This window comes from Phyllobates terribilis, unplaced genomic scaffold (genome assembly GCF_046119375.1).
Source record: "Phyllobates terribilis strain yellow unplaced genomic scaffold, ASM4611937v1 Scaffold_7__3_contigs__length_470593459, whole genome shotgun sequence".
NCBI lineage: Eukaryota > Metazoa > Chordata > Amphibia > Anura > Dendrobatidae > Phyllobates > Phyllobates terribilis.
Window position 1 is genome coordinate 261,732,197 of NW_027362767.1, and position 21,641 is coordinate 261,753,837.

A 21,641-nucleotide genomic window follows, 5' to 3' on the forward strand; every position below is an offset into this window, starting at 1 on the left:
AGACAGATAGACAGATAGACAGATAGATAGGTATGGCTAGAATAAGACTGACAGGCATAATACACTGCACTACTTCTTATGTGAGTAGTGTATTATGTAAGTGATCATACAGTTTCAAGTCCACTTATGGGGCTAATAATTAGGGGTCTATCTTACCAAAGCATACTTATCAACCTGTGGCCCTACAAAAGCCAAAAAAAAAAAAAATACAGATGTTTTATATATACAGTATATATATATATATATATATATATATATATATATATATATATATATATATATATATACAGGGTGGGCCACTTATATGGATACACCTAAATTAAATGTGTACGGTTGGTGATATCAACTTCCTGTTTGTGGCACATTAGTATATGGGAGGGGGAAACTTTTCCAGATAGGTGGTGACCATGGCGGCCATTTTGGAACCAACTTTATTTTTTTCAATGGGAAAAGGGTCATGTGACACATCAAACTTATTGAGAATTTCATAAGAAAAACAATGGTGTGCTTGGTTTTAGAGTAACTTTATTCTTTCATGAGTTATTTACCAGTTTATGACCACTTATAAAATGTGTTCAAAGTGCTGCCCATTGTGTTGGATTGTCAATGCAACCCTCTTCTCCCACTCTTGACACACTGATAGCAACACCGCAGAAGAAATGCCAGCACAGGCTTCCAGTATCCGTTGTTTCAGATGCTGCACATCTCGTATCTTCACAGCATAGACAATTGCCTTCAGATGACCCCAAAGATAAAAGTCTATGGGGGTCAGATCGGGAAACCTTGGTGGCCATTCAACTGGCCCACGACGACCAATCCACTTTCCAGGAAACTGTTCATGTAGGAATGCTCGGACCTGACACCCATAATGTGGTGGCGCACCATCTTGTTGGAAAAACTCAGGGAACGTGCCATCTTCAGTGCATAAAGTGGACAGCACATCATCATGTAGCAATTTCAGATAGCCAGTGGCATTGAGGTTTCCACTGATGAAGAATGGCCCCCTATCTTTGTACCCCATATACCACACCATACCATCAAGATACGAGATGTGCAGCATCTGAAACAACGGATACTGGAAGCCTGTGCTAGCATTTCTTCTGCGGTGTTGCTATCAGTGTGTCAAGAGTGGGAGAAGAGGGTTGCATTGACAATCCAACGCAATGGGCAGCACTTTGAACACATTTTATAAGTGATCATAAACTTGTAAAAAACTCATGAAAGAATAAAGTTATGTTAAAACCAAGAACACCATTGTTTTTCTTATGAAATTCTCAATAAGTTTGATGCGTCACATGACCCTCTTCCCACTGAAAAAAATAAAGTTGGATCCAAAATGGCCGACTTCAAAATGGCCGCCATGGTCACCACCCATCTGGAAAAGTTTCCCCCCTCCCATATACTAATGTGCCACAAACAGGAAGTTGATATCACCAACCATTCCCATTTAATTTAGGTGTATCCATATAAATGGCCCACCCTGTATATATGTATATATATGTATGTATATATATATATATATATATATATATATATATATATATATATATATATATAAAACAACTTAAAAATATAATGATGAAATAAGGAAAAAAATACGTCCACCTTTTTTACTTACATGCATATATTTGGAGCTCAAACTCATTTTTGCAATTGGATTTTATTAAAGGGAACCTGACAGATGATACATGCTAACTGATCCGCGAGCAGCATGTATCAGACCCTGGCAGTATGATTTCAGCCACATATGTTTAAAACACTGAAACACTGGGGTGTTTCAGGGAAAATATCATTTAATAGCCACCGGGGACCAAGGCGCACGGGAAACTAGTTGGATAGATGGGTTCCTGGTTTCTTCTTCCCTCCCGCTGCCCTTGGAGTGATAGGTCTCTCCCTACAAATGTAAGAAGAAATCTGTCAGTCACTGGTAGCGGGAGGAAAGAAGCCATAAGGGACTCACCCGTCCCACTAGTTTCTCAGCAGCTATTAAACAATGTTTTTCTCAGAAACACCGCAGTGTTTCAGAGTTACACATATGTGGCTGAAATGGTGCAGCCACGGTCTGATACATGCTGTCCATGGATCGGGCACCAAGTATCAGCTGTCAGGTTCCCTTTACCAGTTTTGCACAGTTTGCCTTCTATAACCTCTGTGTTGCACTGTCTACTGCTGGCTTTTAGGCTATGTGCCCACGATGCAGAAATGCTGCATATTTTTTCCGCTTCTCCCTGGCAGGAAAAACACATGCGGATTTTACATGCGTTTTTCCTGCCAGGGACTTGCGGATGTGAAGCGTTTGTCAAGCGTTTTTGCATGCGGGTTGACAAGCGCTTTCCAAGCGATTTTAGCATCACTTGGAAAGTGCTTGACAACTTGTTCACACTATATAAATCCATGCAAACGACATGGATTTTTATAGTGTGACCGAGAAATAGTTTAAAAAAAAGAATAAGAATGGTAAAAAATAAAAAATAAAGATTATACTTACCTTCCGATGGCCCCTGGTCTCCTCAGCGATGCGTCCGGTGTGTTGGGCGGCTCGCAGTTGTGTAAAAGGACCTGCCATGACGTCATTGAGTCATGTGACAGGTCACACGACCGCGACGACAGTGGTCGCGTGACCTGTCACATGACTCAATGACGTCATGTCAGGTCCTCACACCACCGCGAGCCGTCCAACACACCGGACGCATCGCTGAGGAGACCAGGGGCCATCGGAAGGTAAGTATAATCTTTATTTTTTATTTTAAATTCTATTTTTTACAGTTTCTATGGTACCCGGGTCTGGAGGAGAGTCTCCTCTTCTCCAGACCCGGGTACCATCCACACATTGAATCACTTCATATCCGCATGTGCACATGTAGTGATGCGGATATCAAGCGTTTCAATGCAAGTCAATGGCAGCAATTACGCTGCGTGTCCGCAAAATTAATGGACATGCTGCGTATTTTTCCGCAATGATAATCCGCAGCAGAAATTTCCACAGCATGTGCACAGAACATGCGGATTATCATTGGGGAACATGGGGCACGTATTACCAAGCGTTTTTTAAGCGTTTTCGCTGCGGAAATTCCACGGCAAAAACGCTTCAAAAACGCATTGTGGGCACACAGCCTTAGAATGAATTAACTAAGAATCCATCAGTGAGCTCATTCTCACAATATAATGGCATGGATTGTTACTTTTTTTATCTGTCTTTTTCTGAGCCCCTCTCTGCTGATTTATGACCCCAAAACATATCAAGGATGAATATGTCGGGAAGCAAAGAGCCTGTAAAAGCCAAAAACTGTGCAAATTTATAGTGAAACCATATTGCAAAAATTACTTTTAGCCTAAAAAAACATGCAGTTTAGTGGGAAACAAACTTTCCCAAATGTGCTAAAAAAAAGTGTGATTACGCTTCCCTAACTGTTGGCAGCAGATTAATCTCGGGTACTGTCCAGTCATTCAACAGTGAATATACAGTACAGACCAAAAGTTTGGACACACCTTCTCATTTAAAGATTTTTCTGTATTTTCATGACTATGAAAATTGTACATTCACACTGAAGGCATCAAAACTATGAATTAACACATGTGGAATTATATACTTAACAAAAAAGTGTGAAACAACTGAAAATATGTCTTATATTCTAGGTTCTTCAAAGTAGCCACCTTTTGCTTTGATGACTGCTTTGCACACTCTTGGCATTCTCTTGATGAGCTTCAAGAGGTAGTCACCGGAAATGGTCTTCCAACAATCTTGAAGGAGTTCCCAGAGATGCTTAGCACTTGTTGGCCCTTTTGCCTTCACTCTGCGGTCCAGCTCACCCCAAACCATCTCGATTGTGTTCAGGTCTGGTGACTGTGGAGGCCAGGTCATCTGGCATAGCACCCCATCACTCTCCTTCTTGGTCAAATAGCCCTTACACAGCCTGGAGGTGTGTTTGGGGTCATTGTCCTGTTGAAAAATAAATAATAGTCCAACTAAAGCAAACCGGATGGAATAGCATGCCGCTGCCAGATGCTGTGGTAGCCATGCTGGTTCAGTATGCCTTCAATTTTGAATAAATCCCCAACAGTGTCACCAGCAAAGTACCCCCACACCATCACACCTCCTCCTCCATGCTTCACGGTGGGAACCAGGCATGTAGAGTCCATCCGTTCACCTTTTCTGCGTCGCACAAAGACACGGTGGTTGGAACCAAAGATCTCAAATTTGGACTCATCAGACCAAAGCACAGATTTCCACTGGTCTAATGTCCATTCCTTGTGTTCTTTAGCCCAAACAAGTCTCTTCTGCTTGTTGCCTGTCCTTAGCAGTGGTTTCCTAGCAGCTATTTTACCATGAAGGCCTGCTGCACAAAGTCTCCTCTTAACAGTTGTTGAAGAGATGTGTCTACTGCTAGAACTCTGTGTGGCATTGACCTGGTCTCTAATCTGAGCTGCTGTTAACCTGCGATTTCTGAGGCTGGTGACTCGGATAAACTTATCCTCAGAAGCAGAGGTGACTCATGGTCTTCCTTTCCTGGGGCGGTCCTCATGTGAGCCAGTTTCTTTGTAGCGCTTGATGGTTTTTGCAACCGCACTTGTGGACACTTTCAAAGTTTTCCCAATTTTTCGGACTGACTGACCTTCATTTCTTAAACTAATGATGGCCATTCGTTTTTCTTTACTTAGCATTTGTATTATGGCAAGAAAAAAGCAGCTAACAGTCTATTCAGTAGGACTATCAGCTGTGTATCCACCAGACTTCTGCACAGCACAACTGATGGTCCCAACCCCATTTCTAAGGCAAGAAATCCCACTTATTAAACCTGATAGGGCACACCTGTGAAGTGAAAACCATTTCCGGTGACTACCTCTTGAAGCTCATCAAGAGAATGCCAAGAGTGTGCAAAGCAGTCATCAAAACAAAAGGTGGCTACTTTGAAGAACCTAGAATATAAGACATATTTTCAGTTGTTTCACACTTTTTTGTTAAGTATATAATTCCACATGTGTTAATTCATAGTTTTGATGCCTTCAGTGTGAATGTACAATTTTCATAGTCATGAAAATACAGAAAAATCTTCAAATGAGAAGGTGTGTCCAAACTTTTGGTCTGTACTGTATATTTATTCAGAAACAATGATAACACAGCTTACAACTGGTATTTCTAAAGGCCCAGTCACACTTAGCGACGCTGCAACGATCCCGACAACGATACGACCTGTCAGGGATCGTTGCTGCGTCGCTATGTGGTCGCTGGTGAGCTGTCAAACAGGCAGGCTCACCAACGATCAGGGGAGCAGCGACATCGTGGAAAGAATCTTTCCACGATGTCCTGCTCCTGGTTACGAGCCTGCTGAAGCAGGAGCAGGCTGGTAACTATGGTAAACATCGGGTTACTAGGGGCACATGAGCACCTAGTAACCCGTTGTTTATCATGGTTAACACTCTGCTACAGTGAGCGGGAGGTTACCGCTCACTTTAGCAGGCTCGTAACCATGATAAACAACGGGTTGCTAGGTGCGCGTGTGCCCCTAGTAACCCGATGTTTACCATAGTTACCAGCCTGATCGCTGCTCCCGCTGGTCACACACAGCGATGTGTGCTGACCAGCGGGAGGGCAACGACCAAAAAATGGTCCAGGACACTTTGCAGCGATCAGCGACCTCACAGCAGGGGCCTGATCGCTGCAAAGTGTCACACATAGCGACATCGCTGGTGAGGTCGCTGTTGCGTCACCAAAACCGTGACTCTGCAGCGATCTCGCTAGCGATCTCGCTATGTCAGAAGGGGGCTTTATAGTTAGGATCTTAGCATCTTATCTGTCAGTTTGCAAAGTGAAAGGAAAAATGTGCTCCAGCTACACACACAGTGAACAGGAGCTTCCTTTTTTTTTTTTCTTTAACAATGTATTATTGGCAATCTAACACTACTGCTGGAGACAGAAACTTATGAACTATTAAACAGTAGTAGTTGATGCAATATATACAATAATAAGCATTTTTCCAACACCCCCACTCAACAACTACTTATCCTGTTAGTCCCATACTGGATTTCAATTCTTCAAATTTGCTCTTGGAAGTGGAAGTGATTTTGTCATAACATCAGCTACCATGTACTCAGTCTTGCAATACACAAACTCAATTATGGCAAGTTCTATAAAATCACGCAGGTGATGATGTTTAACATCAATGTGTTTGGTTCTCGCATTAATCTTCTCACTGCATGCAAGTTTAATGTATCCTTAGTTGTCTTCATAAATCACCGTCAGTTGAGTTGATGGCTTACCAAGATTGCCTAATAATTGGTTTAACCAAATGACCTTTTGAATTGTGTACGGCTGCAGACACATACTCTGCTTCTGTACATGACAAGGCTACAGACACCTGTTTTCTGCTAGACCAAGAAATTGAACTTTCTCCAAGCTTGAAGAAAAAGCTGCTTGTCGATTTACGATCACTTAAGTCACCAGCCCAGTCTGCATCCACATAGCCTGTGAGTTTTACATCTCCTGTTGCAAATATCCTTACATTTATGTCTTGAGCCTCTTTCAAATATTGAAGAACTCTCTTAACAGCATTCCAGTCTTTTTGGCACGTTTTTTCCACATATCTGCATAGAATTCCAATTATTGCTGCGATATCTGGTCGAGTCATAGTTGCTATGTATAGATGTGCCCCCACTGCCTGTCTTTATTTCTCATTGTTAGGTAACAGATCATTTTCTCCTTCCAACTTTAAGTAGAATGGTTCCATTGGGGTTGATAGACCTTTGGCTTCTAACATTCCAATCTGATTCAGAATTTAGTTGATTTTTGCACTTTGGTTAGAAAGAACCATCTTCTTCTCTTTGGACCTGGATTCCTAGATAATACAGTGGGTATGGAAAGTATTCAGACCCCTTTAAATTTTTCACTCTTTATTTCATTGCAGCCATTTGGTAAATTCTAAAAAGTTCATTTTTTTCTCATTAATGTACACTTTGCACCCCATCTTGACTAAAAAAAACAGAAATGTAGAAATTTTTGAAAATGTATTAAAAAACAAAAACTGAAATATCACATGGTCATAAGTATTCAGACCCTTTGCTCAGACATTCATATTTAAGTCACCTGCTGTCCATTTCCTTGTGATCCTCCTTGAGATGGTTCTACTCCTTCTTTGGAGTCCAGCTGTGTTTAATTAAACTGATAGGACTTGATTTGGAAAGGCACACACCTGTCGATATAGGACCTCACAGCTCACAGTGCATGTCAGACTAAATGAGAATCATGAGCTCAAAGGAACTGCCCAAGGAGCTCAGAGACAGAATTGTGGCAAGGCACAGATCTGGCCAAGGTTACAAAAGAATTTCTGCATTACTCAAGGTTCCTAAGAGCACAGTGGCCTCCATAATCCTTAAATGGAAGAAGTTTGGGACCACCAGAAGTCTTCCTAGACCTGGCCATCCAGCCAAACTGAGCAATGGTGGGAGAAGAGCCTTGGTGAGAGAGGTAAAGAAGAACCCCGAAATCACTGTGGCTGAGCTCCAGAGATGAAGTAGGGAGATGGGAGAAAGTTCCACAAAGTCAGGCCTTTATGGCAGAGTGGCCTGACGGAAGCCTCAAGACATATGCATGACATATGAAAGACATAAAAGACATATGCAAGACACATGAAAGCCCGCATAGAGTTTGCTCAAAAAGGACTCCCAGACTATGAGAAATAAGATTATCTTGTCTGATGAGACGAAGATAGAACTTTTTGGTGATAATTCTAAGTGGTATGTGTGGAGAAAACCAGGCACTGCTCATCACCTGCCCAATACAATCCCAACAGTGAAACATGGTGGTGGCAGCATCATGCTATGGGGGTGTTTTTCAGCTGCAGGGACAGGACAACTGGTTGCAATTGAAGGAAATATGAATGCGGCCAAGTACAGAGATATCCTGGATGAAAACCTCTTCCAGAGTGCTCTGGACCTCAGATATGGCTGAAGGTTCACCTTCCAACAAGACAATGACCCTAAGCACAAAGCTAAAATAACAAAGATGTGGCTTCAGAACAACTCTGTGACCATTCTTGACTAGCCCAACCAGAGCCCTGACCTAAACCCAATTGAGCATCTCTGGAGAGACCTGAAAATGGCTGTCCACCAACATTCACCATCCAATCTGACGGAACTGGAGATGATCTGAAACGAAGAATGGCAGAGGATCCCCAAATCCAGGTGTGAAAAACTTGTTGCATCATTCCCAAGAAGACTCATGGCTGTACTAGTTCAAAAGGGGCTTCTACTCAATACTGAGCAAAGGGTCTGAATACTTATGACCATGTGATATTTCAGTTTTTCTTTTTTAATAAATTTGCAAAAATTTCTACATTTCTGTTTTTTTTTTCCAGTCAAGATGGGGTGCAGAGTGTACTTTAATGAGAAAAAAATTAACTTTTTAGAATTTACCAAATGGCTGCCATGAAACAAAGAGTGAACAATTTAAAGGGGTCTGAATACTTTCCGTACCCAATGTATGTCATATTTCCAAGGTCTTTAGGTTCAAAATGCTGATTCTGAATTTTAGTCATCTTTGCTATTTCTGTTTCCTCGGGATGATCCATAAACGCATCGTCCACATATAAGAAAATATACATCCACTTTCCGTCTGTACATTTTTGTGTATAAACACGGATCTGCTTGACCTCTTTTAAATCCTTCTTCCAATAAGGCTATGTGCCCACGCTGCAGATTGCAAGCAGAAATTTCTTGAGCGTTTTTTCCTCTCCCTGGCAGAAAAAACGCATGCAGATTCTACATGCGTTTTTTTTGCCAGGGAGAAGCATTTTTTAAGCGTTTTTACATGGATGCATTATTTCAAGCGCTTTTCCAAGCGATTTTGAGCATCACTTGGAAAAGGGCTTGACAAGTTGGTCACACTTTGGAATTTTTTTTCACCACTTAAATGAAAAAGAACCTATACATGTTTGGTGTCTACGAACTCGTAATGACCTGGAGAATAATAATGGCAGAGCAGTTTTAGCATCCAGTGAACGTGGTAAAAAAAAAAAAAAACATCTGTGGAATTGCACTTTTTTTTGCAATTTCACCGCACTTGGAATTTTTTTCCCGTTTTCCCGTACACGATATGGTAAAACTAGTAATGGCGTTGAAAAGTACAACTCATCCTGCAAAAAATAAGCCCTCACACGGCCATATTGACCAAAAAATAAAAACTCTATGGCTCTGGAAACAAGGGGAGCAAAAAACGAAAATGCAAAAACGGAAAATCACAGGGTTGCGAATGGGTTAACTTGCAGGTACCATGGTACCTGGGTCGGATGAGAGTCTCCTCTTCTCCAGACCCGAGTACCACCCGCTCATTGAACCACATAACATCTGCATGCATACATGTATACATGCGGATGTTATGCGGTTCAATGCAAGTCAATGGCAGTGATTTCGCCGCGAAAGAAGAAATGGTAGTGCTGTGGATTTTTCCGTAATGATAATCCGCAGCGGAAATTTCCGCAGTGCACAGCACATGCGGATTATCATTGGGAAACATGGCAGACATCTTAACAAGCGTTTTTAATGCGTTTCCGAGGCAGAAATGCCGCCGCGGAAGCGTATTAAATCTGCATTGTGGGAACATAGCCTAAGACTTAGTTCATTTTGGTGTTCCATGCTCTTGCAGATTGCTTAAGACCATAGAGATATTTTTGTAGTTTGCAAATGAGATTCTCTTCACCCTCTTTAATATAACCCTCAGGTTGAGTCATGTACAAGTCCTCTTCAATATCACCATTTAATAAGGCAGTTTTAATGTCCAAATGTCTGCCAAACATCTTTTGAACAGCAGCTATAGCCATTAGAGTCCTGAATGTGGTCTGCTTAGCAACTGGAGAAAATGTAGCATCAGACTCTTCACCATATTTCTCAGAATGTCCTTTTGCGACTAATCTTGCTTTAAACATGTGAACCTTGACTGCAGAGTCATAAATGGCTTTTTAAGACCGTGTATGTTTGATTGCTTTCTTGCCTTTTGCTAGTTTGGTGAGTTTCCAAGTTTGAAGTTGATTAAGGCAGGGTTCCCCAACTCCAGTCCTCAAGGCCCACCAACAGGTCATGTTTTCAGGATTTCCTTAGTATTGCACAGGTGATGGAATTATTGCCTGTGCAGGTGATGCAATTATCACCTGTGTAATACTAAGGAAATCCTGAAAACATGACCTGTTGGTGGGCCTTGAGGACTGGAGTTGGGGAACCCTGGATTAAGGGACTTCATTTCCTCATTAGCAGCATAAATCCACTTCAGTTTTTCATGGACAGGCAGTTGTTCCATCTCATCACATGACTGCGGCTCTGACTCAGGTAGTGCTTTGACAAAGTAGGATAGACGCTTAGCTAGTATACCCTTGTTTGATCTCGACAATCTCCTGACTTCAGGTTCACCTGATTCTTCTGTTGCTTCTTAACTGGTTGAAGAACCTAACCAAACTTCTGCATCCTTTTTCTTGTTATTTCACAATTGTGACTGAGATTGTTGTTTCTTCAGCTGAACTACTGGTATGATATCTTGAAACTTGAGCTACACAAAGTTCTCATCAAACATTACATCTCTGCTTATTGTGACCTTGTTCATTTCTGGGTGCAGGCGTCTATATCCTTTGTGGGTTTCACTGTAGCCCACCAGAATACCTTCTTTTGCATGAGATTCTCACTTGGTACGTTTTTCTTTGGGACTATGTACAAATACTTTACTTTTGAATATTCTTATGTGTTGTAGTTCAGGCTTCTTGTGTTCCATTGCTCAAATTGAGTTTTCTCAGTAGTCTGTTTTGAATATAGCAAGCAGTCATGATTGCATTGCCCCAATATGTCATTGGCAAATCTGTGTCAAATAACATACTTCCACTTTCACAAAGTTTCCGGTTCCTTTTTTTTGCTACACCATTTTGTTCAGGGTTGTGTGGTACAGTGGTCTGAAACACGATTCCATTTTTCCTTAAAATGCTTTGTGTCTCTTTACTTGTATATTCAGTTCCATTATCTGCACTCAGAATTTTTAGCATTCTCCCGAATTTGTTATATACTTCAGTGAGATATATTTCAAGTTTCTCTGGAACTTCATCTTTACTGTGAAGCAGATAGACAACTGTGTATCTTGAATAATCATCGATAAATGTGAGAAACTATCTTGTCTTTTCAGGAGTTTGAGTACTCATTGGACCACAAACATCTGTGTGTATAAAGTCCAGAAGCTGTTCTGATTTCGTAGTACTATTATTAGGAAAGGATTTTCTTGACATTTCAGACAGCTATTACATTTCATTGTCTGATTACACAGATCGACTGTAATACCATAAGCAAGTTGTTTTTTAACTAACTTTCTTATTGTTTCTGGGTCTCTATGTGCAAGACGCCTATGCCATACATGGATACAATTCTTGTGCTGTTCATGTTTAGCAGTGTTTACACTTTTCTTGCATTTTAGCTGGTACAACTCAGCATTGATTTTTTTACTTCTGCTTGTGTGTGACTTTCTTTTGAGACATACAGCTGTAATCTTTAAATGTAACTTCATTTCCTTGGCTTGTGAGCTTCTTCACAGATAACAGATTGCTTTCAAGACTAGGGACATAGACTATGTCCTTTACTGGGATCTTTCTGCATTGTTTTGGGGAGACTTGACAATTATTGTAACCATCTCCTATTCCCTCGGAATTCATATACTGACCATTAGCCAAATTCACTTTCTCTGACTTACTTTGGTCAAGGTTAAAGAAGAAGCTTCTGTCATGAGTTGTCCCAGAGTTTATACACTATGCATACTTTGATGTACTTGCATTAACAGTAAACATAGCTTAAGTACTTGAAGTCTCTCTTCAGTAATGGCACTTTTAACCATTTGGCAATTATTTTGCTTTTTAGCTGATTCATTCTAGCTTTCCAAACTAATGCAGTCAGCTTTTAGGTGCCCTGATTTCTTGCAGAGAAAACACACATGTTTCCTTTAAATTACTTTTATTTTTGGGTAGATCTTGGGTTTTTAAAGCAGAAGAGGATTCTGCTTTGGATACCCCCCTGCTGCTTACACTTTCTGTCTTTCGCTTATACTCATCTACAAGCTTTCCTCTGACATACTCCTATGTAAGCTCATAATCTGGGCGCGCATCTAGTGCAGTTACAAGTGTGTCATAGCTTTCTGGTAGACCACTTAGTAGTGGTGCAGCAACATGGAAATCCTTTAGATCTTCCCTAATGCCCCGCAGGCACTCCACAATTTCTAGAGTATTTCTTATGTAATCTTCAAACATTTGCCCTTATTTAGCTTAGACAGATGCAGCTTTCTCATTAAATAGAGCTTATTGCTGCGATTTATCCTTTCATGTACTTTCTGCAGCTGTTCCCACATTTCTTTTGCAGTTTCACATTTGCATACATGCACAATCTGATCATCATATATACTGAGGGAGATAGTGCTTTGTGCTTTTTGATCCTTCTCTACCCAGTCTTCTGGTAGTAGGTCAGGTCTAGACTCCTGTGTGTATTTCCACATAACTTCTCTTATCTGCAGCATCTTTACCTGAATTTCCAGGATTGGTAGTTCTGGCTAGTCAGGTTTGGCACTTTGAACTTCACAGACTTGCTGCTGGCAGCCATCCTTCTTCTTTTTCTTAGTACACTTTTGTTCTCTTTCCTCTGGGCTGTTCTCTGGGTCTTTGGGTTTCTGGGCCCATAAGCTGTTGGCGGCAGATTAATCTCTATATCATGCAGTCATTCAAAAGTGAATGTATATTCATTCAGGAACAAAGAAAACACAGTTTACAACTGGTATTCATTATAGCTTAGGATCTTAGCATCTTGTCACTCAGCTTGCAAAGTAAAAGTAAAATTGCGCTTCAGCTACACACACAGTGAACAGGAACTTCCTCGCTTTTTTTTTGTCTGGTGCAATATGATACTATTGCTGGAGACAGAAACTCATGCACTATTAAACAGTAGTAAATAGTAGTTGATGCAATATATACAATAATAAGCATTATTCCAACACTAACCTTATGGGACTTCTTGGTAAGTGGATTTACCTAATGGTCTGGGCCTTCATCAGATTGAGATGTTCTAAAATTAGAAGAATTTTTGGACTAACACCAAGTCGAAAAAAATAAAAATATCTCTCCTGAACAGTTGTAATTGTGATGAAAGGTTCTCTACGGCTACATCCTCTTGGAGGAGCTTATCACAATCTGTCTGGAACAAACTCATTGGTCACAGATAAGAGGAATGTTCTAAGTTCTCCGTGAACCGGCTGACCCAACTATGTTCGCAGGACTTTGAGACGAAGCGAGGAGACTCGCTGTCAATGTGCGAGGAACTATATTTTTTAAGTCATTCTAAAAATTAAAAAAAAGTAACCGCAGTCTAACCCCATCTAAGTCTAACCCCACCCTTATTTGGTGATGGACATCTTGTGAAAAGTGGTTACAAAATACAAAAATTTAAAAAAAGAACCAACACAAACCTTTTGGGTGTTTTAGTATTTTATTACTTATCTTACTACTTTTGGCAATTGGGTCAAAATCTCATTTTCATGGGCAAGGGGGAGAGTCAAGTAAAAATATATAAAAACAGAAGAATTAACCAAATCAAAGGATAAGGACACCTTCGAGGGTATTTTTCATATAAATGAATGTATTTTGGGCTAAATATAATTTTGCAATTGGGTGTCATTAAAAATTTTGTACCGTTTTGTCTTTTATAACCTCTGTGCGCTAGAGAATGAGTTAACTGAGAATCAGTAAGTGAGCTGGTTCTGACAAGCAGTTTGTAACTATTTCATCTGCTCGTTTCTAAGCTCCTTTGTGCTGATTTATGACGACATCAAAGTTGAGCTGAACCTTTTGGTCATAAATAGGCAGAGATGATGTATGATAAAGACAGGTAAAAGAGTTACAAACTCTGAGTCAGAACAAGCTCACTGACTGATTCTCAGTTAGGTCATTCTGCAGCTAGCAATGTGCAGAGAAACAACATGCTATAAAAGTCAAATGGTGCAAAATGTTTAATGAAACCAATTACAAATATGGTATCTTTTACCCAAAATACATGTATTTAGGTTAAAACAAAATTCCCTTAAAGGTGTCAGTATCCTTTAAGTAATGAATTCTGATAATTATATGCTTTATGTTAGAATCATAACAGGATTTCTTTTATGGGCTTTTTTTCAGTAGATTTTTGTTCTATGCCAGGTTAACAATGAAAAAATAATTAAGTTTTTTTTATTTACCATAAAAGGACTTGATACAGATTTTTTTTTTTGTCTAAAATTGCCAACAGAAAGCTTAAACTATGTGCCCCTGGCACAGAAAAATGCAAGGTCTTTACTGCAAAACAAGAAAATAAACATAAAATAGTAAAAATAAATAAATATATATACATATATATATATAAATATAAAATAAAATAAATATTAATCTGAAAATATAAGAAAAAAAATGCATAAACATTAAATATATTACATTTACATTTATATATTACTATTACATTTAAACTTATATATATATAGTTTTAATTGTAATATTTAAATGTAAATGTAAGATATAGATTGTTTAGGCATTTTTTTCTTATATTTTCAGATTAATATGCTTTTATTTTTATTTACTATACACACACACACACACACACATATATATATATATATATATATATATAAAAATAAAAAAATATATAAATAAATATAAATAAATAAAAAAAAAAATATATATATATATATATATATATATATATATACATTTTAAATGCAACAGTAGCCCAAAAAATGGGGTGCAAAGAGATTAAAAAATAAATCTAGAAAAAGGAAGCTTTTGTGAAAAAGAAATTTTAAGCATATATAAATGAGCTGGGGATTATTTTAAGGAAAAGGTCAGGAATATTTTGGTCAGATGATATAGAAGACACATTAATGGTAACTTACTCGAAATGCCAAATCAAAGGTTATAAATAATTAATAATTAGCAGAAAAATAATTCTAAAAATTGAAAGAAAAAGTCCCAGAAACAGCAGAAAAAGGGAAATATACTAATGCCAATGCTGTATGATAGTGTCTAAATATTTATGGAAGTAATGAATATATAGTAGGGCCCTTGTATTACAACACCCCCTACCTACTGTATATTAATGCCACGCAGCGCCCATGCAGGTTAGTGCCAATACCTTGTATTAATAGATTTTACCTGGGAGCTCAGTGGAGATTTAACTGCTGATGTGAAAAGGAAAGAAATGAATAGTGAATTAGCAACTTGTCAGAGACTAAATATCCGCAGATCAGCGGCGTGATGAGGAGCCATCACTTAAAGGGTAGTGGGTGCATGGAGTGAACTTTCAGCAGGATCGGTAACTGCAGAATACGTGGACAAGTGAAATGACTGTAGAATGATTGACAGAGTGGAAAACACAGAAAGTTTATTAAGGTCACCAGATAGGAGGAGTGGAGTTTGGACGACTTACAATAAATTTGAATATAGGTAATTTTCATCAATAACAAACTTACTCAAAGGACAAAATTGTTTACTGGTTGAAGAGAACCTGTGCCGACAGTCATGTACACAGGCGAAAGCTCACACACGGTACACAGCACCTCTGTATGTGCCGCCATTGTAATCAATAAGTTCTGAAGAAGTGGGCCCGCACATCTGTAGGTGTAAGTGCAATGTGTAGTTGCACATTCACACTGTGGCCGTTGTGAAGGTCTGAGATTGTGGGTTTTAATAATCATCTAGGTTAATGATGCAATAATATTTTATTCCTTACATCCAAAGTAATACAACAATTCCAGGTAAATATCCAAAATGCAATTGTCTCAGTCCACAATCCTCCATACGACAGATAAAACTATGGAAGCACAGGTATCCAGTAGCACAGTCTTTTAAGAAAGTTTAAATCCCAACGACATATCCCCAAACTGTAGCACGTTTATTCAAGCCAGTCGGTACTGATCTTCATATGCCATCGATCCATCCATGGTCCAGATCCTCAGATTAGATCCTATCCCTTCGACGACATTCCACCAACTCCCCACTAAACATGTGGCTTCTTTTCTCCTTCACTGGGATCAGCCCCCTGAATGGGCAGAACTGCTCTCACCCTCCCCCCCAAAAGCTAATTGTGTATTAGTGGAGCTATTTTTCTCAGGTTGAACTCATCACCTGGGTCTGAATGTGAGGCTCCTTGTGGTGACGGCTCTGCCGGATCTACTTTGGACACTCTCACACAATGGGCCTAGTCACTGTTTGAACAATGGTTAGAGGCTCCTGAGATACTAATGAGATTACTGGAATGCTGGACACTTTACAAGTGAAATTAGTGCACATACTGACAAGCAAGCAGAACCTTAATAAAACACAGCAAGCAAATCTCTAATAAAATGCAATAATAACATCAGTAGAAACGGAGCTCCGTGCTGGAAAAGTCTTTAGTAAATGGGCTCCTTCTCACAGCCATTAACAGACAAAATCTAAGGTATAAACAATGAGCAAATCCCCTGCAGTAAGAGTACATATAAATAACATAGGGTACTTGGTTGACATTATTTTGATCAAAAAAGTGTAAAAGCCATTGTACCACGACAAGGTGTACCCAACTAGGATGGTCCTATCTCTAGCATTTCACCTCGCTATTTGCCAGCAAAACAGACAGAGGCAGAGCAAGACCCAGGCCTGACTTTTATGCACCTGTCTGTGGTAAGCTCGATAGACAAGATCCATAGCCCAAAATTGGGGGACCACAAGCAGATGCAAAACAGTCGGACTGTTTAATTAATTTTGCATCCTTTTTTACTCCAGCCAGGTACTGGCGTACATTTCTGTTGTAATTGACTCCACCTTGGCGCTTTTGGCCATGCCCGATCCTGCACAAGCTCTATCCACTTTTCTATAAGTAGGCAGAGCTGGCCAGGACTGGCATAAAAACGTTGCCAACTTTTTGCGAAACTTCAAGCTGTGCAAAAAATTTTGAGCTATTTCAAAATGTTTTAATTCAGAATTCTGGCGAAAACTTCTTGATGAATCGGCCCCTTGTGCATCACTAAGCGTATTCTGTATCACAAAACATTTGGGACCACTAAATGCAATTTGTATCAGAAAATGGCTTGGATTGTCAGGGGGCTTCATCCTCTGGAGAAGTGCCACTTAGTTGTACTCACCGGCACCAAGATTTATGGGGATCTTGGATCCAACAACAAAAAATGTAATATGAGATATAGTGAATAGAATTGGCCCCTGACAACCTTTTAGAATTGTGCGGAGTTTCCCTTTAAGGAAGTGCAGCCTATTTTGGCGCCTGGCTTTATCTTATGTGATGTGCGATAAGATAAAGGGATCAATCACTCCAGCTTATCTTTATGTCTAGTTACTCAGTGTCTCCTGCTCAGTGCACTGGAGTTTTGGGTTCAATCCCAATTAGTTCTGTTACAGGGGCGTAACAGAATTAAGAGTAACGTGGGGCCCCACAATAAATTTTGGAATAGGACCATTCTCTACCAAGACCACCTTCACCAGCAAGTTAAGAAAATGAAAAGCTGAAGATTATGTCTGCATAATGCACAGAGATAATGCAAAATGTGATGTGATAATAGAGATAATGCACACAGTGATGTCACAGTAAAAGGATAATGCACAAAGTAATGTCACAGTACAGGAATAATGCAAAAAGTGATATTACAGTACTGGGATAATGCACACAGTGAGGTCACAGTACAGGAATAATGCTAACAGTGATGTCACAGTATATGGATAATGCAAACAATGATGTCACAGTATATGGATACTGCATGGAGTAATGTCACACTACAGGAATAATGCAAACAGTGATGTCACAGTATATGGATACTGCAAACAATGATGTCACAGTATATGGATAATGCATACAGTAATGTCACAGTACAGAAATATTGCAAACAGTGATATTACAGTACTGGGATAATACACACAGTGATGTCACAGTACAGGAATAATGCTAACAGTGATGTCACAGTATATGGATAATGCAAACAATGATGTCACAGTATATGGATACTGCATACAGTAATGTCACAGTACAGGAATAATGCAAACAATGATGTCACAGTATAAGGATAATGCATATAGTAATGTCATAGTTAAGGAATAATGCAAAAAGTGATATTACAGTACTGGGATAATGCACACAGTGAGGTCACAGTACAGGAATAATGCTAACAGTGATGTCACAGTATATGGATAATACAAACAATGTTGTCACAGTATATAGATACTGCATACAGTAATGTCAAACTACAGGAATAATGCAAACAGTGATATTACAGTACTGAGATAATACACAGTGATGTCACAGTACAGGGTTAATGCAAACAGTGATATTACAGTACAGGGATAATGCACACAGTAATGTCACAGTATACGGATAACACAGTGCTGTCAATAAGGAGATGGATAATGCACACGGTGATGTTACAGTATATGGATAATACACAGAGTGATGTCACAGTACATTGATAATGCTCACAGTGATGTCAAACAGTACAGGGATAATGCATACAGTGATGGCACAGCACATTGATAATGCACACAGTGATGCCACAGTATATGGATAACACAATGATGTCAAACAGGACAGTGATAATATACACAGTGATATCACACTACAGAAATAATGCACCCAGAGATGGCACATTATATGGATAATAAACACAGCGATGTCAAACAGGACAGGAATAATGCAAAATGATGTCACAGTATATGGATCATAAACACAGTGATGTCACACTACACAGATAATGCACACAGTGATATCATGGTATATGGATAATAGACACAGTGATGTCAAATAGGACAGGGATAATACACACAGTAATGTCACAGTAAAGGGATAAAGCACACAGGGATTTCACCCTATATGAATAATGAACGCAGTGATGTCAAACAGGACAAAGATAATGCACACAGTGATGTCACAGTATAGGGATAATGCACACAGTGATGTCACAGTATAGGGATAATACACAAAGTGATGTCACAGTACAGAGATAATACACACAGTGATGTCACAGTACAGAGATAATGCACACAGTGATTTCACCCTATATGGATAATCAACGAAGTGATGTCAAACAGGACAAAGATAATGCACACAGTGATGTCACAGTATAGGGATAATGGACACAGTGATGTCACACTACAGAGATAATGCACACAGTGATGTCACAGTACAGGGATAATACACACAGTGATGTCACAGTACAGAGATAATAAACAGTGATGTCACAGTACAAGGATAATAAACACAGTGATGTCACAGTACAGAGATAATACACACAGTGATGTCACAGTACAGGAATAATACACACAGTGATGTCACAGTACAGGAATAATACACACAGTGATGTCACAGTACAGGGATAATACACAGTGATGTCACAGTACAGAGTTAATAAACACAGAGATATCCTCACGGGGAGGGTGCTTTCTCCTCCTGTACCAGTCGGTGACTTGTTTTTGTTCAAACTATCATACTTGTTATCTGCTACGTATAACCCTTTTCACATGTAAAGAGACATGGAATTAATGGCGCTATAATAATAAATAATAATAATATCACAGTAGAGGAATAATAAACACAGTGATGTCACAGTACAGGAATAATAGACAAAGTGATGTCACAGTACAGGAATAATGCACACAGTGATGTCACAGTAGAAAGATAATAAACACAGTGATGTCACAGTACAGAGATAATAAACACAATGATGTCACAGTACAGAGATAATAGACACAGTGATGTCACAGTACAGGGATAATACACAAACTGATGTCACAGTACAGGGATAATACACACAGTGATGTCACAGTACAGGGATAATAAACACAGTGATGTCACAGTACAGGGATTATACACACAGTGATGTCACAGTACAGGAATAATACACACAGTGATGTCACAGTACAGGGATAATACACACAGTGATGTCACAGTACAGGGATAATACACACAGTGATGTCACAGTACAAGTATAATACACACAGTGATGTCAAAGTACAGGGATAATAAACACAGTGATGTCACAGTACAGGGATAATACACACAGTGATGTCACAGTAAAGGGATAATAAACACAATGATGTCACAGTACAGAGATAATAAACACAGTGATGTTACAGTACAGAGATAATAAACACAGTGATGTCACAGCACAGAGATAATAAAAACAGTGATGTCACAGTACGGGGATAATAAACACAGTGATGTCACAGTACAGAGAGAATAAACACAGTGATGTCACAGTACAGAGATAATACACACAGTGATGTCACAGTACAGAGATAATAAACACAGTGATGTCACAGTACAGGGATAATAAACACAGTGATGTCACAGTACAGAGAGAATAAACACAGTGATGTCACAGTACAGAGATAATACACACAGTGATGTCAGAGTAAAGGGATAATAAACACTGTGATGTCACAGTACAGGGATAATAAACACAGTAATGTCACAGTACAGGGATAATAAACACAGCGATGTCACAGTACAGGGATTATACACACAGTGATGTCACAGTACAGGAATAATACACACAGTGATGTCACGGTACAGGGATAATACACACAGTGATGTCACAGTACAGGGATAATACACCCAGTGATGTCACAGTACAAGTATAATACACACAGTGATGTCAAAGTACAGGGATAATAAACACAGTGATGTCACAGTACAGGGATAATACACACAGTGATGTCACAGTAAAGGGATAATAAACACAATGATGTCACAGTACAGAGATAATAAACACAGTGATGTTACAGTACAGAGATAATAAACACAGTGATGTCACAGCACAGAGATAATAAAAAACAGTGATGTCACAGTACGGGGATAATAAACACAGTGATGTCACAGTACAGAGAGAATAAACATAGTGATGTCATAGTACAGAGATAATACACACAGTGATGTCACAGTACAGAGATAATAAACACAGTGATGTCACAGTACAGGGATAATACACACAGTGATGTCACAGTGCAGGAATAATAAACACAGTTATGTCACAGAACAGAGATAATACACACAGCGATGCCACAATACAGAGATAATACACACAGTGATGTCACAGTACAGAGATAATAAACACAGTGATGTCACAGTACAGGGATAATACACACAGTGATGTCACAGTACAGGAATAATACACACAGTGATGTCACAGTACAGGGATAATAAACACTGTGATGTCACAGTACAGGAATAATACACACAGTGATGTCACACTACAGGCATAATACACACAGTGATGTCACAGTACAGGGATAATAACACAGTGATGTCACAGTACAGGGATAATACACACAGTGATGTCACAGTGCAGAGATAATACACATAGTGATGTCACAGTACAGGGATAATGCACACAGTGATTTCACCCTATATGGATAATCAACGAAGTAATATCAAACAGGACAAAGATAATGCACACAGTGATGTCACAGTATAGGGATAATGGACTCAGTGATGTCACACTACAGAGATAATGCACACAGTGATGTCACAGTACAGGGACAATACACACAGTGATGTCACAGTACAGGGATAATAAACAGTGATGTCACAGTACAGGGATAAGAAACAGTGATGTCACAGTACAGAGATAATACACACAG

General features: G+C 39.3%; 1 long non-coding RNA gene across 1 annotated transcript; it reads right to left on the reverse strand.

Moving 5' to 3' along the window:
* Positions 1-1,689: 1,689 nt before the first annotated feature.
* On the reverse strand, positions 1,690-15,329 carry LOC141154503 (uncharacterized). The gene is made up of 4 exons (XR_012247443.1): positions 15,177-15,329; positions 13,002-13,065; positions 12,530-12,686; positions 1,690-1,894 (listed from the first exon to the last, which is right to left on the reverse strand). It is a non-coding gene; the product is annotated as an uncharacterized lncRNA (long non-coding RNA).
* Between the last annotated feature and the right edge of the window lie 6,312 nt (positions 15,330-21,641).